This window comes from Vulpes lagopus, chromosome 19, assembly GCF_018345385.1.
Source record: "Vulpes lagopus strain Blue_001 chromosome 19, ASM1834538v1, whole genome shotgun sequence".
Lineage (NCBI taxonomy): Eukaryota > Metazoa > Chordata > Mammalia > Carnivora > Canidae > Vulpes > Vulpes lagopus.
The window spans coordinates 20,905,260-20,917,919 of NC_054842.1; the positions used below are offsets into that span (position 1 = coordinate 20,905,260).

General features: G+C 37.2%; 1 protein-coding gene and 1 pseudogene across 1 annotated transcript in view; both read right to left on the reverse strand.

Moving 5' to 3' along the window:
• The window catches only part of LOC121478834 (ubiquitin-conjugating enzyme E2 E2), a 356,204-nt gene that overhangs the window by 138,515 nt on the left and 205,029 nt on the right, over positions 1 to 12,660 (reverse strand). The window lies entirely within an intron of this gene.
• LOC121478833 lies at positions 291 to 1,931 on the reverse strand (annotated as a pseudogene).

A 12,660-nucleotide genomic window follows, 5' to 3' on the forward strand; every position in this document is an offset into this window, starting at 1 on the left:
TCTCCACAACTTCTTAGTATGCAAAGCAATATTTTAAAAAAAGTGGAGAATCAAAATACTTTATTTCAAAACTATTCTATGCCTGATCCCATATGTAATTGGAACCATATTCACATTCTGTAAGTTTCTGAATTTCATTTTCCTGCTTATTTTTTTATGAGCGACTTACTTTGTTGAAACTGTACTTTATTTTATATTTATTAAAGCTGTATAAAAGCCATGCAAAGTTTATTTACAATATTGTACATTACCTATGTTTGAAGACTACACAAAAATTTCACAAAACTTACATGGAAAGACATGTGAAACGGGGCTTTAAAAAATTTTTAGGTACAGAACTTTGCAAAGATTATTTTGGTTTCTAGTGTTATGCAAGTACTAGCTTGAAATAAGACTGTCAAAAATGTGCAAATGAGTAGATTTTCAACAAATGAAAAACTACAAATGTTTAGCTAAAAGCTAAAATATCCTGAAATACTACTATGTAGCAATGGGAATTTGTAAAACAGAAAAAAGGTTATTTTTTAAAAGTCTTTCATGAAGACTTTCAGGTTCTCGGTAATATTCTATAAAAACATCCAGAAATAAAGTTTCTCCAATTATGTTCATCATCAAAATTATGTTTCCAGTAGTCACTGAAGCTGTGAATTATAGATAATTATTTGTTGTCCTACCTGGGAAGTCTCAATGTCCCCATTAGGGGAGGAGGAGAAGAAAATCAGCAAATTTAGATTCAAGTAAAAGATCCTGGTACAGATATGAACACAGAGTAGAGTGTTGCAATAATGTACAAGTCCACACACTTTTAACTGTACCCCTAAAATGGAAGTGTAAACTTTAGGTTTGTTCAATTGAAGATCGTCTATCAGGAAGTAAGTACCTCATCCTTCCGAGTTCAGAAAAATATCAATAGGGATTTCTTCTCCAGTGGCATCTCTTTCAGTTTTTACTGTTGTGGCTGAAGTACATTTAGATACTCAGATTGCCCCAAGTGATAAGTTGTGTTCCTTCCACAGTCAACATACTGGTACCTTTCCTGGGATATTTGTTCAGAGTGTCCGAAGTATGTTGTTGTCACAGTAACTTGCATCATGAGTACTATGTTATGCACTTTGATGGATATCAGTATACAGAAATCATACATATAACTCATTTCCTCTGCTATGATAGTAGGTACTGTATAATCAATTTGTTTCATATCCAGTGGGCCAATATTGGTTATGTTGTTTAAGCGTGCCTTTCCAATAACTGTTTTTGAAAATTGAACTTGTACAGTGATGTTTTCAACTTCAACAGAATAGTAGTTATTGTTTTATTTAGTGTGTTCGTGATATTTAAATATACTGTACACTTTTTTTTATACTGTACGCTTTTGAACATCATAACTGACGTATGCTGATTTTACGCCAATGTATTTCATGTCAATAGAGCGAGGGAAAAGGAAAAATACAGCCAATCCAAAAAGAAGCATACAAACAAACACAGAAGCCATCACATACAGCTTTGTCCTTCTTGGCCTTAATCTCTGATCACTATATGGAATCAATGCCACCAGCTGGTTTTCTTGCCCTCTAGGAATTCTTCCCGTTCCTTGACAAGTGGGGCAAGTGACACTATCTCTTCCTGTAAATTCCACATATGGAAACTGAGAGACATCTACACCTCTCCCATCTTCATTATTAACCAGTCCATTCCTCATACTTTCAGTTGATGTGACTCCATCATAAGCATCTTCTTTATTTGAATGCAAAGGCAACTGAGAAAAAGACTTTCCCATGTCTGAAAGAAGGAGCCCAAGATGCTATCCAGTTTATAACTGCTCTTTGAGTACACTGATAGTCCCTTCTCCTTGTCCAGTAGTTACCTCTGCTCACGGTATTAAAGTCCTTTTTTTGTTTTGTTTTTTAACCAAAATTAATACCTACTCTGGATATGAGTTTTGTTTCTAGCTCCCGATACTTTTGCTACTACCACTATACAAAGGTTTATAAAATAACTTATCTATCAATAGGATATCCCACAAAACACTGCTTTAGGCCAAGGACCTATTTTATAATAAAGAAACGTGACAAAGGGTACATAACCTTAGAATCCACTGGTCTAACCATGATTCCATCCACAAAGAAACAGCAGGCCCCAAAGGCAGGTAGAGTAGCCTGTTAAAAAAAATCAGCTAGGGGTGCCTGGGTGGCTCAGTGGTTGAGCATCTGCCTCTGGCTCAGGTCGTGATCCTGGGGTCCTGGGATCAAGTCCCACATTGGGCTCCCCACAGGGAGCCTACTTCTCCCTCTCTCTCTCTAATGAATGAATAAATAAAATCTTAAAAAAATAAGTAAAAAATCAGCTAAAGATATCTTAAAGATAACTTCCAACTCCAGAATGTGGTATATGCACTGAAGCAATGCTTTCAATGTATGTCTGTTACCAATAGTTAGAATACTTAGATCTGAGAATCAAAGGATGAAAGTAGGATTAACTTCTGTCATCATCATTCCCAGTGACCCACTTGCAGAATTTGTGTTTCCCATCCATGCAATTTCAGTATTTGCTAAGTTAGAAGTCCTGATTCCCAGACAGCATTGGGGAGGTGATTGTTTCATCCAGGGGACACATAAAAGCTACATTTAATACAGCTCTCACTACCCCCTGGTCACTGTGGTCTTCTCCTATCTGTACACCAGTAACAAAAAGGAAATCAGCTTACTGTTGGGAATATTCAATACTGATTATCCTGAGAAGCAAAGACTATGGCTACAAGGTGAGGGAGGGAAACATATGCTCAGAAATTGGGGGATTTCATCTGAGTATCTCTTGCTGCTTCCATGGCTAGTGGTAACAGTAAATGGGAATTCCAGCATGACTCAACAAGAACAAGGCAACTAAGGGCTCAGACATTTAAGTGAAGATCTTACCTCAGCAGGTAAGCAAACTCAAATCAGGAAGAAAAAAAAATGGCAATGATGAAGAAAATACAGACTGGGTAATAGAAGGAGATGATGATATGGGGGCAGCTGCTGCAGTAGGGACTGTAGCTAGTTTCTCTAATTCTCTTGCCTGAAGTCTTTTGCCATATGATTAAAGTACAGCTTTACCTTAGAAGGGACTCAGTTACTGATTGCACTTGTATCTTCAAACTCAGGGAAGAAGGGAGTCCTAATATTGTAGTATGGAATATAGGACATGAGTGATCTGAGTGGTGAAAGGGGTATATTATACTGGATGGACATCTTTTCTGTACCACTTTGATTCTCTAAATCTCATTTGTGTCTGTCTTATTTTAGCTATTTCATCAGTACTAACCTCATAAAGGTATAATCTGACAGCGCCTTTTCTCATGCTTGTGGGCACCTCTTGCCTCTCAAAGGCATCTCTGTTGAAATAACTTTGGATCCCTACACCACCTCAGTAACTACTGGGGGATGTGGGGAAGTTAATATATTGTAAGAAAAGTCTTGACCAACATGAGCTAGTGGAAAAATTCTTCCTCCTTTCTCCTATCATAATGCATAGTCTTAAAACACAGTTTATATAATTCCACAGGGTATAAACCTACAGGATTGGGTAGTGGCAAGCAACTCAATAGTTTATCCATGTATTACTGGCTCTCCCTCCTACCAAACTACATTCTTCTTGTTCCTCTACTTCTTGGGACTGTAGCCCTAACAAAGTAACAGCACATAGACATCTCCTTCAGACTCCTCCTTCTGGGGAAGATAAGCTAAGACAAACCTCAAAGTATGTGGTGTCTTTATGATGTCCAGAAGGTCGTTCCTCTAGTAATGAGGTGGTAAGTGAAACCACAGGCAAGAGATGAGATCACTCAGAAAGGGAGACGACTGAGAGAAGAGGACCTAAGAACTGATCCAGGAATGGCTATGAGGAAGATGACGGCTAGAAGAGAAGACTACAGTTTGGTGGGAAAGGTGGGTGGAAAACAAAGTACTTGCAAGGAAGTTTAGCAAGGCACACAGATAATACACATCTAAGGAGCTTTTGCTTTTTTATTACTAAATTTGGCTAGATCTTTTTTTTTTTAACCAATAATGTTTATTTATTTTTTTTAAATTTTTTTTTAAATTTATTTATGATAGTCACACAGAGAGAGAGAGGCAGAGACACAGGCAGAGGGAGAAGCAGGCTCCATGCACGACGTGGGATTCGATCCCGGGTCTCCAGGATCACGCCCTGGGTCAAAGGCAGGCGCCAAAACTCTGTGCCACCCAGGGATCCCAAATTTGGCTAGATCTTGACTGCTGTGGATACTTAATATGATGCATTATCAAAGAAAATGAAATAATATGCAAATAGAAGTACTGTGGAGGAAGTTTTTTCAAACCACAAACCACATTCTTCTGAGGGGAGCCTCCACCTCTGTGTCTCCCTGGAGGCAAACTGGTAGACTAGCTGCAGATGAAGTATGATCTGGTGGCTAAGCTATTAATTCATACAATTTTATCTTTTAAAGATTTCTTTGGATTAAAAAAAGCTCAGATACAAAAACTAAAAGAAAAAAGGCTCATAAAACATGCTTTTGTAAGGAGATCTAGTAAAAAAAAAAAAAAAAACACAGAAAGCTCAGCACCCTAAGTAAGGCACTTCAGTTTAGTATACTTACAACTATATTTCACATCAAGTTTTTCTTCCTTACATTCAGGAGGCCATAACAGTTCATAAAAATGCTTTATATATCATTATGAACACTTAATATCACAAAACAAATCTCCCTTAATAGTTTGAATTTATCACAAGGCTAAGTGGCATGGAATAATGTCATCTGTTGTAAGAAGCTACACAGTTCTTACCTCTTTTTAAAAACTAATTGTGTATATCTATCAGTTACAGAATTTAATTTTTTTCAGATTTAAAAATATTTTGATATTCTTTAGTGTATCTGAACTTCTCTTTTAGTTTATTAAGTTCAGTGTAAGAAAAGAATCATTATCTGATTTCACTCTGATTTCCTGTCTGTTTCATTCAGTATCCCTACTCTTACTGAAATTAAGGTCTAATGAATCTAACAATACTCCAGGTTTTATTAAAATACACTTATGTTGTCCTTTCAATTTCCAGAAAGGTTTTATTCTCATAACATGCATTACATAGGCCACATTTAAATCTAAAGTTATAATTAACAATATGGAAGTCAGGGAACTAAAATCTAAATTTACAGCAATATGAAAACTGGGGAGCTTCAATTTAAATCACAAAGCAACACTTTATAATAACATTCTTTAAGTTCTTAAATAAATATGAAATGTTCTTGTACATAAATGTCACAGCAATTATAAAAATAAATGTTTCAAAGGACCCAAGTGGAGGGTTTTATTTTCTGTCACCACTTTTGGTAACTAAAAAACATGACATACTTAAAATCTTTAGCTTATAATAATGCCTCAAGCATGGTACAGTTAACAACTGTCTTTCAAAATTAATAGCATAAAGCTACAATGAATACATTATAACTTCAAAATAAGAATCAATGATACCTATTGGCAATGTTGGGGGACCTGCTCTGGCCACATGAAGATTACAATCAAGCCAGTGGGGCTTTTCTAATGAGATTTGCTTCTTTGCAGTAACACAATCATTTGTCTCCCTACTCAGAAACAGTGGCATCAAACTCTGATTCATGCTCAAGTATATGGATGGTATTTCAACAATTCTAATTCATTGACAGGTACAAGAGCTGCTTGCCAACACCAGAGTGGATTTAGTTTTCATTTATGTTTCAGAATACCCAACTGATACAATACCAGGTCAAATAACTTCAGAGATTTTAAAGTCAGCCTAAAAACCCCAACATCTGTATACTAGAGCTCAGTATCCAAATAGTCCATTCTCTCTTTAGAATTCTAACCAAAATGTCAGTACCAAGGAGTTTTAAAAACAGCCTCTAGGTGTTTCAAATTTCTTGGGCTTGTTTCAGCAGACTACTGAACTGCCTAACAATAAGTAAGTCCCTCAGGATCTAAATATGCAGCTATACAGCTGGGACTAAACAAGAGCCAATTCTAGGAAGAGTAGGAAAGGAACAAAGTGGTAGGAAATGTCTTCAGAACACTCCCTTCCCCTTTTAAAAAACCTAAGTCAAGCAATAACTCAACTCTTTATGGTTACTTAAAATCTGGAATCTATTCTACTAAGAGTGAAATTTATAAGCAGCATACAAATCAACTTAACTAGACTAAAACATTTACACTGATCTTTATTTTATCCTTTATTTCAGTATCTTGCCTAATGGCTCTATATTTCAAGGCTCTGACAGAACTGGTTGGTTGGTATGATCTGTAACCACTTCCTTTCTAACAAAAAGTACAGTTCCCTCCTTTAAAAAAAAATGATGATGCTGATGATGACGATGATGTACGCTTTATCCTCACAATGGGGCTTGAACTCATGACCCCCAGGTCAAGAGTCCCATGCTCTCTACAGACTGGGCCAGCTAGGTGCCCTTGGTTTTCTCTTTCAATTCTAAAATATTTCTGCTCACAAGGCATGATGCTTGGTTTGTTCAGACTCTGAGGTGTAAATGCTAACATAAAGATAATGCAGGTCATTATTTTATATATTAGATATTTATTTTATTTATTTATTCATGATAGACATAGAGAGAGAGAGAGAGGCAGAGACACAGGCAGAGGGAGAAGCAGGCTCCATGCCAGGAGCCTGACGCGGGACTCAATCTCGAGACTCCAGGATCGCGCCCTGGGCCAAAGGCAGGCGCTAAACCGCTGAGCCACCCAGGGATCCCCAGATATTTATCTTAAAAACTCTAAGAATTTCTAGTATTAAAAATACAGCCTTTCTGGAGGCTCTTTTAGATAAAATGTTGAGCTCAGGTAGATCTGAAGGCCATGGAAGCTTAGACTGTGCAGGTTAAACACAAATTGGGCTAATCACTGAGAGAGTTATAGTACTTGAGTTATGTATCTGGATTGTGGAATAAGGTGGGCAATATAATGTATTTTGGCCGAAAGTGTTACTCTACTAAAACACATTAAAATGAAAATGTATCTCTCCATTTTTAAAAGGTGCTGTTGGGGTACCTGGATAGCTCAGTTGGTGAAGTGTCCAACTCTCCATTTCAACTCAGGTCATGATCTCAGGGTTGTGAAAGCAAGCTCCACACTCAGCAGGGAGTCTGGTTAAGATCCTCTCTCTCCTTCTCCCTCTAGCCCTCCCCACCATGTGCGCTCTCTCTCTTAAATAAATAAATAAATAAATAAATAAATAAATAAATAAATATTTTCTTAAAAAAATAAAAGGTGGTATCATATGATGGGGGTTCCAAACTGCTTGAGGAGAGAGGTAGAAACAGTTGCTAAGAGGCTAGGATGGAGAATGTTCATTTTAAGAGTGAATATAATTCATTCCAGATCTGAGATTACTTCTCAAAATCTCTGGGACATTAGAGGCTTTGAGCAGCTAGCCAACACTAGGGCTCAGTGAAAATTCTAATTTCATTTCCTAGATCTACCTTAATCTTAACATTTATTCATGAGAATCCCTAGCATAATTTCTAGAATTCAGATTTGGTAGGGAGGGGTATCTCTGAGTTTGGGATTATCTCCTAGCACAGTACCTCCTGGCTATGACATACACTCTGTATCCCTCTGTTCTGGATTTCTGGCATCTGCAAAGTAACAATATATGATAATGGCCAGTCAGTAAGGAATTCAGTCACATGACTTCCTTTTGCAGTATACACGAGGAGACAGTCCCACTTTTCCAGAGAAGTATTCTATAAAAATATTAGGTTGTTTTTCTCTTCTAAAAATCACATAAGAAATCCAAAACATCATAAATTCAATGTCAAGAAATAGAAAATATTTGTTTTGATCAAACTATTTATAAGTGTCATTGTGTTCCTATTCCAAATCCTATATCCTAGTCAGATTTCCTTCTTGATAAAAATAATCTGACAATTATTTGGGGAAAAATCTAATAATATTCATGTTTTCCTTAAAATGAAGACAAAAAAGCTAACCATTATGTGGTATTCAAACACGCTTGCATGAAGCTACAAATCTTACAAGAATATTGAGATGTGGTTGTTAGAAAATTTGGTGGTAAATCTGACAATATAAAGCTATAGTCATTCTGATTCTTTTATGGTTTCAGTCTGAGCACAGGTGAAACCAAATGTTTCAATTTATGAACTATGGTAAATTTCTCCTTTCCATTTACATTTCGGATGGGCCACATGCACAAAATCTAACTTCATAGATATTTCAAGAATATATCAGGTTCATGATACACAAAATAAAAAGGAATATTTAATACTTTAGTACTCAAGTAAAGAGTACATGAGTGAGCCGAATGACTACTTGTCACCAACTGCCTATCACTCTGCTATAAAATTGACTTAGTATCAACTAATAAAAACTCACAATTGTACAACGACTAAAAGTGTCTGTCACATAAAATCAAGAAGATTTGTTCCTTTTAATTTAAACCTTTTCATATTTATTCAAGGAATCTGAAAAGAGAAAAGACAGAAACGTGTTGTCTAGCTTTGAGTACTACTTCTGGCAATCTTTTGTTTAAACCTTCCACGGGCTCCTAAATATCTATAGAATAAGGCCAGTGTTCTAGCTGTGGTACCCTAAATCCTCTACAATGTGGGAGCCCTCACTTCAGTCTCATTTCTTCTTGCTTTGGAACGAGGGAACCTGTTCTCCCGTCAATGTGAATTTCTGAACTTTACTCTGTACCTCTTACTTGTTTTTGTTCTGTCTCTCATTTGTTCTTTCTCTTCTTTTTCTCTCTCTTCCTAATCTGAGGATTAAATTCACAACACCTAAGATCAAGAGTCACATGCTCTACCCACTATACCAGCCAGGTGTCCCTCTACCTATATTCTTTCTGAAGCCTTCATGGAACACCTTTTTCTTGCTTCTCTCCACTCATTCAAGTTGCATCTGAATCAATCAATCAGTTATTAATTAATTAATTAATTAATTATAGACATAGAGAGAAAGAGAGGCAGAGACACAGGAGGAGGGAGAAGCAGGCTCCATGCCAGGAGCCCGACTCGGGACTAGATCCAGGACTCCAGGATCACGCCGTGGGCCAAAGGCAGGCGCTAAACCGCTGAGCCACCCAGGGATCCCCCCTGAATCAATTTTAAATGTTTTAAGGGAATCTATATTGGTTCATGTTTGTGTTCCCACACTCTTAGCTCAGAGACTGGTGTGAAATGATGTTCTTCAAATTTCTGTTGAATTAAACAGACTATAACCAACAATTTAAGACCCCAGTAATAGTCTGCCCACCACTGCTTGATGTGGACAATTTCAGTAACTGATCTTTGGAGTCACTGTGCTCATACTGCATCCCCTGCTCGTGCTGACAGTTAAACTTGTTGATTTCATGGCATGTCTCTGAGTTTTCCCTTATACTGATCAACTATTTATGGGTTATACTACTTCTTTTATCCTTAATGATAATGATGATGATGATTAGAAATAGACTGTGTTTACTGAGTGCTCACTATATTTCAGGGACTCCTACAATTATAATTAGTACTTTACATGTACTGTTACACATAGCTCTCAAAACAACCCAATCTATCAAAATATTCCCATTTTATAGATTACTAAACTGTGGCACAGAGAAATTAAGTATCTTGGAAAGATCACACAGGTAGCAAGAGGATGACCTGGGAGTCATTATGTATGAATAGTCATAAGGGTCAGTTTTAGGTAGCATGGTAAAAGAAATCCTCTCCTTATAGATAACACTTGGGACAAAACCTGAAAGACAAAGAGCCAGACATGAAGGAAGAGTGTTTCAGGGCAAGTAATATCAAAGAGAAAGGCTTCAAGATGGGAAAAGCCTGGTATAGTGGAGAATTAGAAATAGGGCCAATGTGGCTCGATCCAAGTGAAGAGAGAAAAAGTCACAGGTTAGGCTGCACAGGTAGGCAGAGGCCAGCTCATGGGTAGTCTCATGCATCTGGATAAGAAGTTCCATATGTATTGATTTACCTTTACACTGTATAGTCCTTATTTCTTATTCTTAATGGCAGAAAACATCTCTTATTTTTTTCCATATGTCTTGCAGCAGCCAGTCCAAAGTATTATAAGAAGTACCCTGTGAAGAATCTCCCAATTGAGATAAAGAATGGGATGCACATCACATGTGCAGGAGTGGTTGAAAGGTCTAATGTAGGAGAAGCAACTGGAAAAAGGGGGCATTCCAGACTTGTGGTATACAGTTGCATGGCTGTGGAGGGAAAGTCAAAAAGTTCTGGTAACAACAACATGGAATATGGAAAAATGATTTTGTTTTGGAAAGGGGAAGCAGAGATCTTGAAAGAAAAAATTTTTTGTGTGAGGAAGAAAACTCTTAATCAAGATACAATTAGGACTTTACACTCGGATTTCCTTTAACAAGTTCTCAAATTCTTTCCCAAATGAGAGTGCTCTAGTTTTCTTTTTTTTTTACGAGAATAAACAGACACTATAACATGTGAATTCATAAGAAATGCTAAGAGAACGCTAAGACTAAGAAATGCTCAGAAGAGAGGAAAGTACTTAGTTACTTATAAAATGCTAACATATGATCCTAGCAAGGGGAAGAAATACCATGGAACACTGGAATGAATATGGTCACTGAAATCAGAAAGTCCACAATCAGAAATCCCAGTTCATTCACTGTTGTATAAAACCTAAAATTAAGGTTTAAAATTATGTGGCGCCTTGACATCTGGTAAAATCAAGGACTTGAACAGCCTAACCCATAAGTTGCCCTCTCCACTTTGCTTAAGTGAATAAGGGCTGGTAACACTTCCTATCAAAGGGCCAGGTGTGGTTCCTGCTTATCCCTGAGCAGCAGGTTTCAGTTCTCTGTCAGTATACAGAATTATTCAAAAGAGCCAATCACACTGTTCTGTGAGAACTAGGGGATATATCCCTCAATACTATAAAGCCTCCCTCCCACTCACCACCTCTGGCTGTATGCTCTATTCATAAGTGTGATTCCCATGTGACCTGCACTGGAGTACAGGGTTTTCTTCCCTGAAGCTCTAAGTATATGTGACTAATAAACAGCTGCCGATCCCAACTGGCAAGCATCGGGTTGTGTGTTCAACCATCTGCCCAACCCCTATATCAGGAATCTTTTCCTCATCAGGTGCAGGGTGCAGAGGTGATCAAAATAGCCACTTACCGGATGTGTGGCTGGGGCCTTAGGCCAAGCCACTTAATGTTCATCTCTGAGCTTTTTATTTTGTAAAATAGGATTAACAATATTTACCTTGAAACTTATTGTGAGCCCTGTGTTGAACAGCTATTATTGTGAACACTGTATCTAGCACTGCAGTGCTAGACTAGACCCATCGTTGATTGTAATGCCATCATCTCCCCATCATCTCCTTTGTATCCCCCATGACTCTTACTACTGATTTAAAACTTGTACGTTAAAATTAATAATAACTGAGTTTAAAACTAATAGATGGGGATATAAATGACAGATTGGCCAAATTTGGTTTAAAAGCAATCTGGCTTATTTATTATAAATAATATTTCAATTCAAGCTACCACAAAAAGAACTACAAAGAGAATTTTTCAAGTTTTTGGCAAATAATGAAAATAGACATGAAACCAACACTGCTTTCAAGATACTGAATAGTAGGTTCAATTGTGCTCTGCAGATCTTGATATGCAAATAATGTAGTAATTTACAGTGATAAGAAGCTAACATTGTGTGTGCAAATGCTTTATTTTTAAACAAATGAAAAAAACTGGTTACTTCAGATAAGAGAAAGGGGGAAAATACAGCTAATAAAGCTTTCCCCTGGCAGAATTTCTTTTCCTTCAGATCTTCTTTATCGTATCTCAACGTGTGTAAACACACACCCCTGTATGTCCATGTTTCCTGAATCCAGCAGTACATAGTTATGCCTTTTGATTTTTATGTAATCACAAAATTTATACAAGTTTGCATATTTAGTATTTGGAGAAGAGGAAGATTATAAAATACATATATATGCATACTAAAATGAAATTTTAGAATTGTAATAAAAGAGTGGGGGATGAGACTTCCACAGGATACTAGAAACCCCTGTGGACACATCTGGGGTGACCTTTTTTTAAAAAAGATATTCATTCATTCATTCATTCATTCATGCATGCATTCATTCATGATAGACAGAGAGAAGGGCGGGGGCAGGGACACAGGCAGAGGGAGAAGCAGGCTCCATGCAGGGAGCCCAATGCAGGACTCGATCCCGGGTCTCCAGGATCACGCCCTGGGCCGAAGGTGGTGCTAAACCGCTGAGCTACCCAGGGATTCCTGGGGTGACCATTTTGGAGTAGGTTTCTGTACTAAGAATTTTCTGACTTTAGATTCTGGCTAGTTTAGTAGAGCTGATGCATAATTACCTCATTTGGGGGATGCAAACTTTATTCTCTTCAGAATTCTAATTTGATATTGAAATATTTCTCATTATTATAAAGTCTGAGATAAACCGTAATTCAGGTTATGCTGCTCAGTAAGCAACTGAATGCCATAGAGATATTTTTTTAATGTACCATTTAAACATAGCCTCTTGGCTACCACATTCAATAAATATTTAAGCATGAGCTTAAAGTGGATTACTGTTAGCATGTTGTAAGAAAATTGCACAGTGATAAAGCTTGTAATAAAAATAAGCAG